Raw genomic sequence first — 13,199 nt, 5'->3', positions numbered from 1 at the left:
TGCACACCTGTAATCCCAGCTACTTGGGAGGCTGAGGCAGGAGAATCTCTTGAGCCTAGGAGGCAGAGGTTGCAGTGAGCTGTAGTTGCACCACTGCACTCCAGCCTGAGCGACAAGAGTGAAACTCCGTCAAAAAAAAAAAAGTGAAGGAAGACTCTGTTTATTTCTGTAGATGAGTAAAAATAATATTTTATTTGCCAGAAGTAGAAGGGTGAAGAATGATTTATAAGCACACATCTTTAGATAAACTGTGGGAGCTAAATGAGAACTCATGGACGCATAGAGAGAAACAACACACACTGGGGCCTTTCAGAGTGGGGAGGGTGGGAGACGGAAGGGGATCAGGAAAATTAACTAATGTGTACTAGGTTTAATACCTGGGCAATGAAATCATCTGTACAACAAACTCCCACAACAGAAGTTTAACTATGTATCAAACCTGCACTTGTACCCTTGAACTTAAAATTTAAAAAAAAAAAAAAAAATGACTTTAGTGCTGTGTACTAGGTATTGTGTGACTTGGCCACATTTTCCATATGGAGAAATGAAGAGTCTGAGCCTACTGTTGGGGGGAATGATATTCACAGCAGAGTAAGTGGCATGACTGGCTTACATCTAGACTTTAAGCTGGTTCTGCACATGTGAAGTAAGAACAGGAGTTCTAAATAAAAAGATGTAGTTCTCAGGAGGATTTCTTTTTCTCTGTTCCAATCCATACTTCTTTCTTTCTCAGAATTTGCTGTGTTCATTGTCATGCATATACATATATCAAGGCAGTTATTCTTCATTTGCTTTGGGCCACTAGTTTCACAATTACTAGTTATGAAAATTTTAGACACAGAGGACAGATCTCACTATAGTTGTTGAGGAATGGATGAAGAAGGAGCTCCAGGCAAGGGATATTTATTGCTCTGAAATTATCTTTTGCCCTGAACTTTGCCTTAGTGGAAAAAAGTTGTTATACATTTTACTAGTGATAATTACACAATATATATTTTTGGAAATGAAAGACTATTTTTAGTTTCAAAAGCCAAGGGTCAATTTTATGAACCCATCTCACTACTTCCAATTTAGAACTCTATCAAGAATGACTTTATTATCTCTTAGGCATGTGTTACGTGCCAAAAACTTTGGATTTATTGTCTTAATCCTCTCTACAATCTTAAGAGGAACCATTATTGCCCATTTAATAAAGTAACAAACAACAACAACAAAACTGAGTTAAGAAGCATTTCATGCCTTATCTAAAATTGTACCCTTAACCACATAACTGGAAGGTCAGACCCAGGTTTCTCTAATTCAACACTTTGTAACTTTTTTTTTTTTTCTATCACTAAGGTATTTATTCTTCCTTTGCAAACTAGCCATTCTTCATGTATTAGGACAGAAAGTAAAAATAGGCCATTAATGACTCTATTCTAGCTATTTTCATGTAGAAAGGACCTTTTCTAACTGTCAAGTCTCTTGCTTTTGGGAGATATTTCTGACTGTATCACTGCTTTCTTTATCCTTTCCGTTTAACGACTCTGCAGAATGCCTTATGGCTTTCTGGGACTTTTTAACATTGCACTTGACTTTCAGTCAATTCTGTTTAGCTCGTAAGATTTCTTGTGTCCTGTGGGTTTGAGTGAGATTGTCCCTGCTGATCCTTAGCAGTACTACATACAGTTGCCCCTGCCTTCTCATGGCAAGGTCAGGGAGAATTCTTAGTGACTTGCATGAAATAGAGTAAATGCTGTATTTTAAGGCAAAAAGTTTTGGTTTCATTAAATTTCACAAGAAGAAATCACCCATCTCCAAGTGCTTTCTTATCTGGTTGCAATCATATAGTTCTTTCTTCTTTATAAGAAAAAAATATTTTAAAAGTAGAGTGTGCTATAACTTCTGATTGTTTTCTGTCCCATGTACTTTACAACTCCATTGGCTTTATAGCTGCCTGTCTAGCTCCAATAACAGCATACTTGACAATCCTAAAAAGAAATTCTGATCACCAAATATTATAAGCAATATTTTATTTAGTCCTCATCTTGATTCACCACGCTCTCCTTGAATGTCTCTCACTTTGCTTGTTTTTATTCCCAAATCTCTTGCTGTTTTATTTCTACCCATGTAGCCACTTCTTTTTAATTGTCTTTGGCTCAAATTCTTTCATTCTCCTTCAAAGATTATTCCTGTGGTTGAGCCAAAGGCCAATCTCTATGTGTTCCCGGACACATTCATAATTTTATCTGCAACTTGTACCAGTGACTCTCAAATTTGTTTCATCAGTCCACTTCTCTCTTTGAGCACCATGTAGTACTTATCTCTATTATTCTTCTAAACTTCTCCATGCTAAACAACTAAAATTCAGCCTTTGGAAAATGTAACTGAGAATTCACCATAAAATGCTTCATCGCTATCTTTTCATTGGTACTGTAAGCTCTAATCAGTTGTAGAGAAAGTTCTACAACTCAGTTCTCTCAGTTGTGCTTTCTCATCTATAACCCAACTGCTGTGCCTTCATCAATATCTTCAGTCCAGGCAGGATCTTGGGCTATTAATATAGTCTCCTAAAATATTTCCCTATTTTTAGAATACCCGCACTCCATCTCCTTTCTTTTATTTTCCTATTGCGTAAAATTTCTAAAAACAAAAATTAACTGTGCTCCCGCCCTGCAGTTATCTCAATGCAGCTCATTCTCACAGGCAAAATATTCTTTTAGCTGAGCATTTATGGAGATGCAAACATCTACCAGGCTATGTACTGAAGAAACAATGGTGACATTGACATAATCCTCTTATGGTAGGTAAAAGGGACTGTAATCAAATCACTTAGCAAACAAACTTATAGTTACAACACCAACATGTGAAATGCATGTATTGAGGTGTCCTGAGAAACCTGGGAAATCGGGGAGCGAGATTTTAAGTTGCAACTGAAAAATGATAAAAGCTGGGTTAGAAAAAAAGGAATCTGAACAAGGGAAACAAAGTGCATAAAATTCCTTAAGTGGGAAGAGGCTCAGAAAATTTAAGAAATAAGAGATCAGTATATTTGAACAGAGAGAAGAAATAAGAGAATGTGACTAATTGTTCAGGCCGTAAAAACTATAAACTGGTCTTCATTCTAAATTCTAAATTCAAATTCACTAATTATAGGGCTTAAGGGTGGAGCAGGAGGAGTGATATACTTAGAAAACAGATCGAAAAAGTCAGGGTACATGGAGTGCCACAGAATAGAAGATACTGCCAGAAAGAGATCAAGATAGGTTGGGATATAAAGATTGTAGGGAATATGGAGAGATGTGGCAAGACTTCTGGGATGATTTGGGAGTAGTTTCCTAATATGTGATTAAAAATTTTAAGTACTCATACATGGATGGAATGGGGCAGAGAGGAATCAACGAGAGAGAGAGAGAGATCAAGGATGATTCCCAGATGTCTAATTTTCAGAAATGGATGAATATAGTTATGATTCCCTCAAATCAGGAGCCAAGAAAAAAGGCAGATGTTGGTGGAAGAAACAGGGCAAGATGATAGTGTCTGCTTTTGTGTACATTATATTAAATGTGCCATAAAACATAACACCAAAGAGTATATGAAAATTGTTAAGTGCATGAGAATAAAACTAAAAAGAATATTGAAATAAAACATATAAATAAAGAATCTTGAAATAAAAAAATATAAATAATCTCAAGATTGAAATATAAATATTGGGAACATCAGCACAAAATGACAAATAGAACTCTAGACATAAACATGCCTATATAGGGAGAGAATATAGATCTCTAAGGAAGAAAAGGCAAAGATAAGTCTTTCAGAATTTCACTATTTTATGTTTTCATAGAAGATAAGATGTTAAGGAGACTACAAAGGAGTATGGGGAAGAATGCTGAGGAGAATAGCAGACTACTATGTGATAAAGGAGAGGGAAGAGTTTCAAGGTGAAGGGGGTCATCAAGTATCTCTAGGAATATGAATCCAAAAAAAAAAAAGCTTATTAATGTTTATTAGATGTGTTCACATGGACATTTACAGGTGACCCTATCAACAACTTTCATAAGTAATAGGAATCTGAAGGGAAATTAGAGTCAGTTGAAAATGTTAGTGGGAGAGAAAGAAATGAACAGAAATTCAGATGGTATACAATGCTTCTTGATAATTTTGCTTGTGAGGGAGAAGAGAGGATAATCTGCTGTCCAACAGAGGGTCTGTGTGTTTATTTTTGTAAGTAATGTGAAGGGGTTTACATATACAGGGGAAGGATTTAGTTAAGTAGTCAATGTCAAATACATCAAAGAGATAGTGTAATTCAAGGTACCCCAAATTATGTACCTTTTGATGTCTAAGAAATAATGTGACTCAATACAGTCAAGACAACTAGATATAAAGTAGTAAATCATTATAGATTCTGTGGGTAACTGCAGTATATTCTCTATGGGCATTCAAATTCAAAAACTGACTGGGCATGGTGGCTCATGCCCATAATCCCAGCACTTTGGGAGGCTGAGACAGATCACTTGAGGTCAAGAGTTCGAGACCAGCCTGGCCAACATGGCAAAACCCCATCTCTACAGTTAGCCAGGCATGGTGGTGCATGCCTATAATCTCAGCTGCTCAGAGGCCGAGGCAGGAGAATCACTTGAACCTGGAAGGTGGAGGTTGCAGTGAGTCGAGGTTGCAGTGAGTCAAGATTGCCCCACTGCATTCCAGCTTGGGTGAAAATGAGAAACTCTGTCTCAGAAAAAAAAAAAAAAAAAAAAAAAAAAAAAAATCAAAAATTGTGATTTTGTATTGAGTACTGAAAACTTTGGCAAAAGGATAGTAGATGATTCATGTACCGTAAAAGGAAAAAAATATATACCACTGTAGACTTAGGTGAATTTGTTGTAGGTTGCAGGAAGAAAAGATTAATTGGTTCTCTATGAATAGATCCAGTTTTCTCTAAATAGATAACAAAGCCATTTCCTGAAACTGGAACTGAAATTTAAAAGTACTGAGGAAAAGTGAGTGGCTGTAGGGTGAGTTAGGTAGGAAAAGAAGCAAAATTAGGCAGCCGAATGGTTTCTGATCTAGGTTATTTCCTGTGTCATTCATGATGTGATCCATGTTCACAGATGTTATTGGAGAGAGAAAATTTCTGAGCATTTCCAAGTTCCTTCATAAATGAGGGAAATTAATGAGATCTAATCTCCTTAACATAGTTCACCCTTAATTATACTTCTGACTTGGATTCATGATCTTCGTGTTAGGCTTCCCACACAACAACCACAAGTGCGCGACGTCCCCGTGAACTTACCCCCTCTGTTTGCATGTATTAGTGGCTTCCTCTACTTGGTAATACTACTCTGTTTGGTGAATTAATGTTTCTTATTTTTTTAAGATGCAGATTACATGCATTTGCCACTCTTAGTATCTTCCTAAATCTCTAAAGTTTAGAACTAATTTAATAGATGGAAGGCCAATTTGTTTAATCACTTAAGTGTGAGTTTATTTTGAATTTGTTTCTGAAATCCTTGCTTAATTCTGTAGTACCATTCATTTTTATCCAGTGCAAATGCTAATGTGATCAAATTGAGAAACATTAAAAAAAATTCTGGCCCACAGGAGCTATGTACCATCAACTGAAAAGTTTTTATTAAGGTAAACTTTAAGCTGTTATAATCTTTTAATTTATTGCATTTTAGAAGAATAATGATTTGAATTTTAGATTTGTATTAAAATAATTAACTTCCGAAACTTTTAATTCATCTTCCAACTTTACGATAATGAACAAAATATCATAGTTTAAACTTAAATTTAATTACTTTTAAGACAAATTCTGAAAAGCTTTAAGCATTTTCTATTTATAGTACTAAATCTCCTCTTATTGGATGAAAGCAATTAACCTGCCTCCAAAGAAAAATCTATAGTATGTCATGAACCCATACTTGATAACAACACAAATAATCACAAGCAAATTAATTTTCCTTTCTTACATTCATTATCTGTGGAAGAAAACCTCATAAGAAATAGATGTCCACATCCATAGATGAATTCTGTTTTGTTTGGAAGAATGCATAAGTTTAAAATGCGATGTTTACCAGGAGTCTCTTCACTGCTACTATTTATTAACTGCCTATTATGTGCCAATACTTCTTTCAGTACTCAACATTTATGAGATATTTTAATCCTAGAAGCCAAGGATTATCACCCTTATATTCCAGATGATAAAACTGAGTTTTAAGTGCATATGTTTCCATTTGAACTCAGACCCAATTGAGTCCTCACCTCACAATCTTAACCATTGTGCAAGTCTGTCTTTTCAGAGTTAAAATATTAAAGATATTTTCAAACGCAAATAATTTTAGTGCATTTGTTATTAAAGGGCAATATGTTCCTTAAATCAAATTAGAAACAGAAAGGGAAAGTTCCTTTAATTCCAGACTCATAATAATGCTAACATTTTCCTGTCTGTTACACCTTTTCTTGGTATAGTAGAACCACGAAACAACAAGATTATTTGACTCTCAGTTTTATAAAGTTAAAAAGAGTGATAATACCTAGAGTGCACAGTATGTGAGGAAAAGGGTACCCTGAGGACTATTGGTAAGAGTATGAATTGGCATTACTCTTCAGAATGGCAACTTGACAATATGTGTTAAATGTTAACAGCATTTAACAAGGAATTTCAGCATCTAAATGTTTAATTAATAGAAACAATCAGAAAAAGATACAAAGATTGATGAATAAGGTATCTATGGTATAAAGAGATGATCATTGTTTATAACAGAAAAGTGGTTTTAAAAATCAGAAATACATAGATGTTCGAAAGTAAATTTTCTACAAAAATATTACTATTTATACCATAGCTATTTATAATTCTGAGGATATCTTGATATCCCCTCTCACAATAATCTATCACAACAACCCAGGGAAGGCTTTAATGAACATAAGAATAATTAGGTCAATGATATCTCTGGTGTCCATGGTATTTGAGCTGAGTCCACATCTGAAGGAGTTTAACTTTGAGATCTAATCTGATATCTAAATAGAAGTTAGCATGAAAAAGGATAGGTGTTAAAATTCTGCTGGGCAGAGAGGCATGACCAATTAGATCTAAGGGATGAGAGGTAGCCTTGACTATTTAGGAAATAGTAAGTATCTTGGTATTCCTGAAACATGGTGTGGATACATTCCAGTGAGGGAAGATGCAGCTGGAGAAGCTGACAGGAGTCATGTTACTTTCTCTTTCTTTCACCATCAGTAGTGATATCTACATTTACTATCGTCTGTTTTTTATGATTTAACATAGTAAAATGTTATTTATGATTGGAATTAAATATTGACCGTGCTATGTTTAGTAAGCTAGCTACCTTTTAATTTGTCAAACCATCTCTCTGTCTACTTAAAAACTAACAGAGTTGTTAAAGCTAAGAGAGAAATGTCCAGAGGAATTTTTAGAGAAAAGAACACATGAAGCAACCCCTCTCTCATTTGTGTGTCTATGTAAGTGTTTGGTGGTGTGATAGGTGGGTGGCTTTCCTCATATTTTTCCTAGTCTCTCAGAGAGAGGTTGCTCTAGAATAGCAGCCCCCATGGCCGTGATCCAGCTATGTGTGATTAATTTCTAAATGCGGAAATCAAAGCCAGCTTTAATCAGTTTCAAAGCTATATAGAGATCCAATAAAAGGGTAACTCCAAATTAAAGTCTGTGCTTGAATATGGATTTTCTTTGAATAGTTGGATTTTCAAAGAATTTGTGAAATTTTGTAGGTTGATACTATATCTACTTCTGCTACATAATTTAAACATGGGATTCGTTATACCCTCCCCCGTGAAGCAAGGTTTTCAGGCACTAAGTTCTACAGAGGGATTCCCACACCCAAATTACAGGAAATTTACTCCTGTTTCTGCAATGTATTTTCATTTCATTTAAAAGATAAATACAATTAATGAGAAAAAAGCAAAGCCACTCCCAATGAAAAATATAGGTAGAGGAATTTTTGACTTCACCATGTAATAATCATGTGATTTGTGTCAACATTTCCATTAGTCAGGATTTCTGCAGAGCCTGCAATGTGCTAAGTACTGAGGGTAGAGTAACCACCTAGGAAGTCAAAATCCCTGTTTCACGCCATTTATAATACCATTTATATTCAGTGAAGCAAGAAACAAATATGTATTATGTCAGGTTATCATAAATACTATTGATTACAATAGAAGGCAGGGTTGGAGGGTAGCAGATACGAGCATATGACTGTGTGCACATCAGTGGTGTGAGTGGCTTGTCTGATCAGATGGCAGCTTGGTTGAGACATGAGTAAAGTAAAGTGGCAAAGCATGAAGATATCGAGGGAAAGGGCATTGTAGGCAAATGAGGCTGCAGGATAGTGAGGGAAGTCAGAGGTGATAGAGGAGGAAGTGAAAGAGGTAGAAAGTACCCCAACACTGCAAGGGCTCTGAGTTTGGATATGCTCCTAGCAGAACAGTGTCATGATCTGATTAAATGATCACTCATTCTCCTGCGGAAGAGATCTGATTTGACTGGTAGGAGAGCAGAAACAGAGAAACAAGATAGGGTGGCAGTTAGGCAGAAAGTGACAGTAGTTTGGAATAGAGTATTCATAATGGAGAGACACCAAGTGCAAGTATTGAAAAGACATTTGAGGCAGAACGAACCAGACTCTGCTATTGGAATAGATAAGGAAGAAATAAAAAGATGACACCTAGCATTTGGTATGAGAAACAAAGCTGCTGGCTTATTTAGGTGAGGAAGGCAGGAAGAAAGCAAAATAGAGGATAATTGAGCAGAGAATGTTATATAACAAACATGAACATCTGAACACAGCTATTTCAAGTATCAGAAAGGCTGCTTCCCAAAACGCATGGATTAAGATACTATATATTGATCAGTTGAACTTAATCTGGAGACACACTTTCAAAAAAAGAAACAAAGCAATGAAACAGTGAAGGAATTTACATGTTTACATGGTTTTGAATCTTTCATTCAAATATGAAAAGTGAAAAATTTGCCACTGCATTCAGATATACAAAGTTTGTCCTGGATTATCAGGATGATATAGGCATTCACACCACTAGTACCCTGAAGGGTATATATGAGACAGAGTTTGTTTTAAGTTAATGTATACACTGAGAACTAGGACGACTCAAATGAGCCCCAGTTGCTCAATAATCCATAGAGATGTGTTAAAGCAGATTGAGCTGGACTGGATTCAGCACAGAAAGGGTTCAGGGAAGGAGATACCAGCCCTATAATGAGCTACACATTTTTAGGAGTGGAGAAGGGAAGAAAATAAACATCTAGTAACTCTGTGATGATTGGTGATTCTTGGTTGAGGAAGTAGCCAAGTTAAAAAGAGAAAGCTCCTGAGCTCAGCCTCTGGTCCTATTTCTTGAGCTAGTTCAGGTGAGCTGATCTAGTTTCTTGCTAAGTCACTGAAAGGGTTTAGGAGATGAGCCATTAGAGTTTTCTCTCCTTACCCTGATTAGACTTCGTTCTGCCATCGGCATTCATGCTTTCTATTGTAGATTGACCTACATAGATACCACCTCTACAGATTCCTTTTACAGGCGTGTCTCATTCAACCTATAAATCTTTAGCTGTATTATTTTATTTTCTATTCTTTTTAATTAACACCATATTCTTCTTAATTTTGGTTATAAAAATTTACCTTTTCTTCTGATACTTAGGAAAACTCAAGCCTGGGAAATAGACAAAGAAATGCATTCATATATATATATATATATATATATATATTCATGTATATATATATACACACATATATATATTCATATATATATATACATATATATATGAATTTTAAAATATATAAACATATATGTAAATATATATTTTTTTTTCATTTTTAAGTTTTCCAAATAGATTTACATCAGCTTTCTCTTTGATCCTGAACTTTTGGGTCCTTCTGGCATTCAACAGAATAACCTGATAGACATAAAAGAAGCTACCATATTTTGCTTTAAGCAATTTTTTGTGCTTCCAAAATGGATGGATTGTTTACTATTTGTGAAGAAGAAAAATGTGGCTGTACATTAAGTTTTCTAAATTAATGCTATTACACACAGTGTGTAACAAATACTGATAATCTGTTAAACCAGGCATGTTTAGAAAGCCTATTAAACCTAAAAGAGAGAACTAAATTTACTTACGAGACAATTCACAAAGTAAAAGCATTTTTTAAATCTGAAATGTAATTGATTGAGAAAAACTGTTTTTGTATGTACTAGATAATTAGGCATTTAATACATATTTTAATTAATTAATATTTATTTAAAAATATTAATTTAACTCTGATAAGTAGGTATAGGACATTTATAATAATAACGTTAATGTGGAAGACTAATAAATAATGTAAATAGAGTCATTAGGGCCTTGAGATGGTTGCTAGTGTCTTATATTCTTGGCACAGCAAAATGTCTTTCAAAATTAATACAATTTAAAGACAGTTCATTAAAATGTGTACCTTTGCAAATTGAGTTGACATTAGTTATCTATATGGTTATGAATTTATAAAGAATATTTGCAACTTTTTTTCATTGATTACCAGGGCGTGGTGGATTTGGTTAATCACAAATCCACATTAATATACCCTCTTTTTAGTGTATTTTGACTCAGTCTTTACTTGTCCTCAAGATAAATGGTATTGACTAATTCCCGTGGTTCACTTAATAGAACAGGTAGAACTCCATTTGTATTCATTATGGTCTATATTAATCATTCCATTTCTTACCTAAAGCTGTGTCAGGACATATTTTCCAATTCATGATTTCTGCCTGATTTTTCACTAAATTCTAGGCTTGCAGTTTTGTTAAAAAACAAAACTTAATTACAGTTTTGAAAAGCTTTTAGAAATGCCATTCGATCTTTAACTGATTAAATAAACCATTTTGTTATATCAATGTGTTCACAAACTATTAGGGACAGAGTCATGTTTCTTGGATATGTATTTTTTTGCGTTAATTTTAACTTACTATTAAATTAGATGAAATTTGAGGCAAGTTTTATTTTTGAAGTATTTACAATGTTCGAGGTACTGTCCAAGGTGCTGAAAAAATACCAGTGAAGTAGAGCTTTAAGAGTGCGTTTAGTGTAATCAAGACAGCACAGGATTTAGTCGAAGCTGAGGACATTTTATTTTGAATTTCCAATGAAACTTGTGTCATATTTTTAACATCAACTTTGTCATCTATAGAATGAGGATACTAACAATTATTGATCTACCTACTTCAAATGTTTTGTGAAAATGAAATAACATTTATTCCTAAAGCATTGCATGAATTACAAATCATAATACTTATATTCACCTACTGTGTTTCACAGAATACTAGTCATTCTATGAGTACAACCAAAAGTGATTCCTGGCCAAACATGTTTGGGAAATGTAGCATACTATCTCCATTCCACTTGGAGTGGCATGTGGCATATTAGTTTTTACAGGCTCAACAATTTTTTCTAGACTAGCATTATCCACATTTCTTTACTGCACTTTGTCATAAAATACCAATTAGCACTGCAAAATATTATGATAACATCGAAAATACTAAGGAAATTACACATTATTTAAGTGTTAGTTGTGCTTTTACTCTCACAGTGTATGTGGTAGGAGTAACAATTTTATTATATGAATAGCTACAGCACACAGCAGACAAACAGTATAACAAAAGCAGTGAAAATTATATCATACCATCTCGTAGAAAGGAAGAGTTAGCCAGAGTTGTAAAAATCGAAGTAATGCTTCAAAACATTTGAATATGTAAACTGTGTATAGGATTATACTTGGATACCTGGGATATCCAAGCCTAATCCTATACAAGGGTTAGATATCTACGTTTAATTCTATAGGCACGTTATTTTGAATATTTTAAAGCATTTGAAATATTTATTAATATGTATTAATAACATTTATATTATATAAAAATGTATGTATTATAATTATATAAATTTATAAATTATATAATATAAATTATATTAAATAGATTTATAAAATATAAATTATATTATGTAAGTATATAAATTATATAATTATTAAATTTAAATTATATAAATTATATAACATAAATCATATCTGTAACTAAATGTGTACATTTAGCACATGTATGTACATACACATATATACAGGCCACCACCACTACCAAAAGTATTGTGCTAAATAAAAATCAATAGAGCAAAATATAAATAATGTATTAGAGAAGACAGAACATAGAAATGGGCAGCCTAATTTGATAAAGTTTGTTTTGTGTATATGTTAATCCCTACATGTCAATTTGACATCTAGAAGAAAATACAAACCAGACAAAAACGTCATTGGTTCTGATTAATGAGTCTTGGGTAATGTCTGTATTTGAATTTGAGAAAAGATGGGTTCTGGGTCATCCTCACAATTACAAAATTAGGAGAAAATTCAGTATAATACAGTGACGCAGAATCTAATGAACTAAAAATTCCTTTCATTTTGCTATGTAAAATTTGCACTTATATATTTAAAAGTAAAATCAATCAAATGAATTCATTCATACCATGTAATTATTAAAAAATAGAGAGAAAAATGCATTCAATAAAATATAAGAGTAATAGTAGACAGTATACAGTTATCTGCCAAATAGACATCCTTCTTCCCTGTCTAGAGACTATGACTTATGTTCCGAAAACCACATTCATTCACAAAGCAATGGAATTTAAGGAAGGAGACCTCCCAGTGCCTGATGAAAGAAGTGAATCTTGACTAATTTGGCTAACTATGAACCTTTTAGTCCTCTTGCTATTTGTTTTAGGAACAAACATGCTACAAAGTTTCAGCCAATGAAATATAAGGGAAATGATTTCTTGTGGGACTTTAAGGGAGAAACAAGGAAGACTGAGTTGTTGTTCTTGTAGATCCTGATGTGTGTCAATTGGTAGATGGAGCTTCTTCAGTCATTTTCAAGGAGAGAAGAGACTCAGGTAACATGCTGAGGAGTATAGTGAAGAAAGAGGGAAAAAGTGTGAATCCTTGATGATGTTGTTGAGGTGCTGAATTTGAAATTAAGTCACGTTGCCTTTGGATTTTTTGTTTGGAGAGATGATAATTTCTTTTATCATTGAAAATATATTGTCCTAGGGTTTTATTTACAGCCCAAATCACTTCACTTGATGAAACTTTAGGGAAGAAAATATTTGTTCTTTTTCGCAGATGCTATAACTTCACATAGCATTTCTGTAA

The 13,199-nt window shown here is 33.9% G+C and overlaps 1 protein-coding gene across 5 annotated transcripts in view; it reads left to right on the top strand.

Annotated features, from left to right (window-relative positions):
- The window catches only part of CDH12 (cadherin 12), a 1,165,810-nt gene that overhangs the window by 702,689 nt on the left and 449,922 nt on the right, over nt 1-13,199 (top strand). The gene's annotated exons all lie outside the window — the stretch shown is intronic.

Source organism: Rhinopithecus roxellana, chromosome 3 (assembly GCF_007565055.1).
Source record: "Rhinopithecus roxellana isolate Shanxi Qingling chromosome 3, ASM756505v1, whole genome shotgun sequence".
In the NCBI taxonomy this organism is placed as follows: Eukaryota; Metazoa; Chordata; class Mammalia; order Primates; family Cercopithecidae; genus Rhinopithecus; species Rhinopithecus roxellana.
Note: the sequence above shows the minus strand (reverse complement) of the source record. Positions and strands in the feature narration are given on the sequence as shown.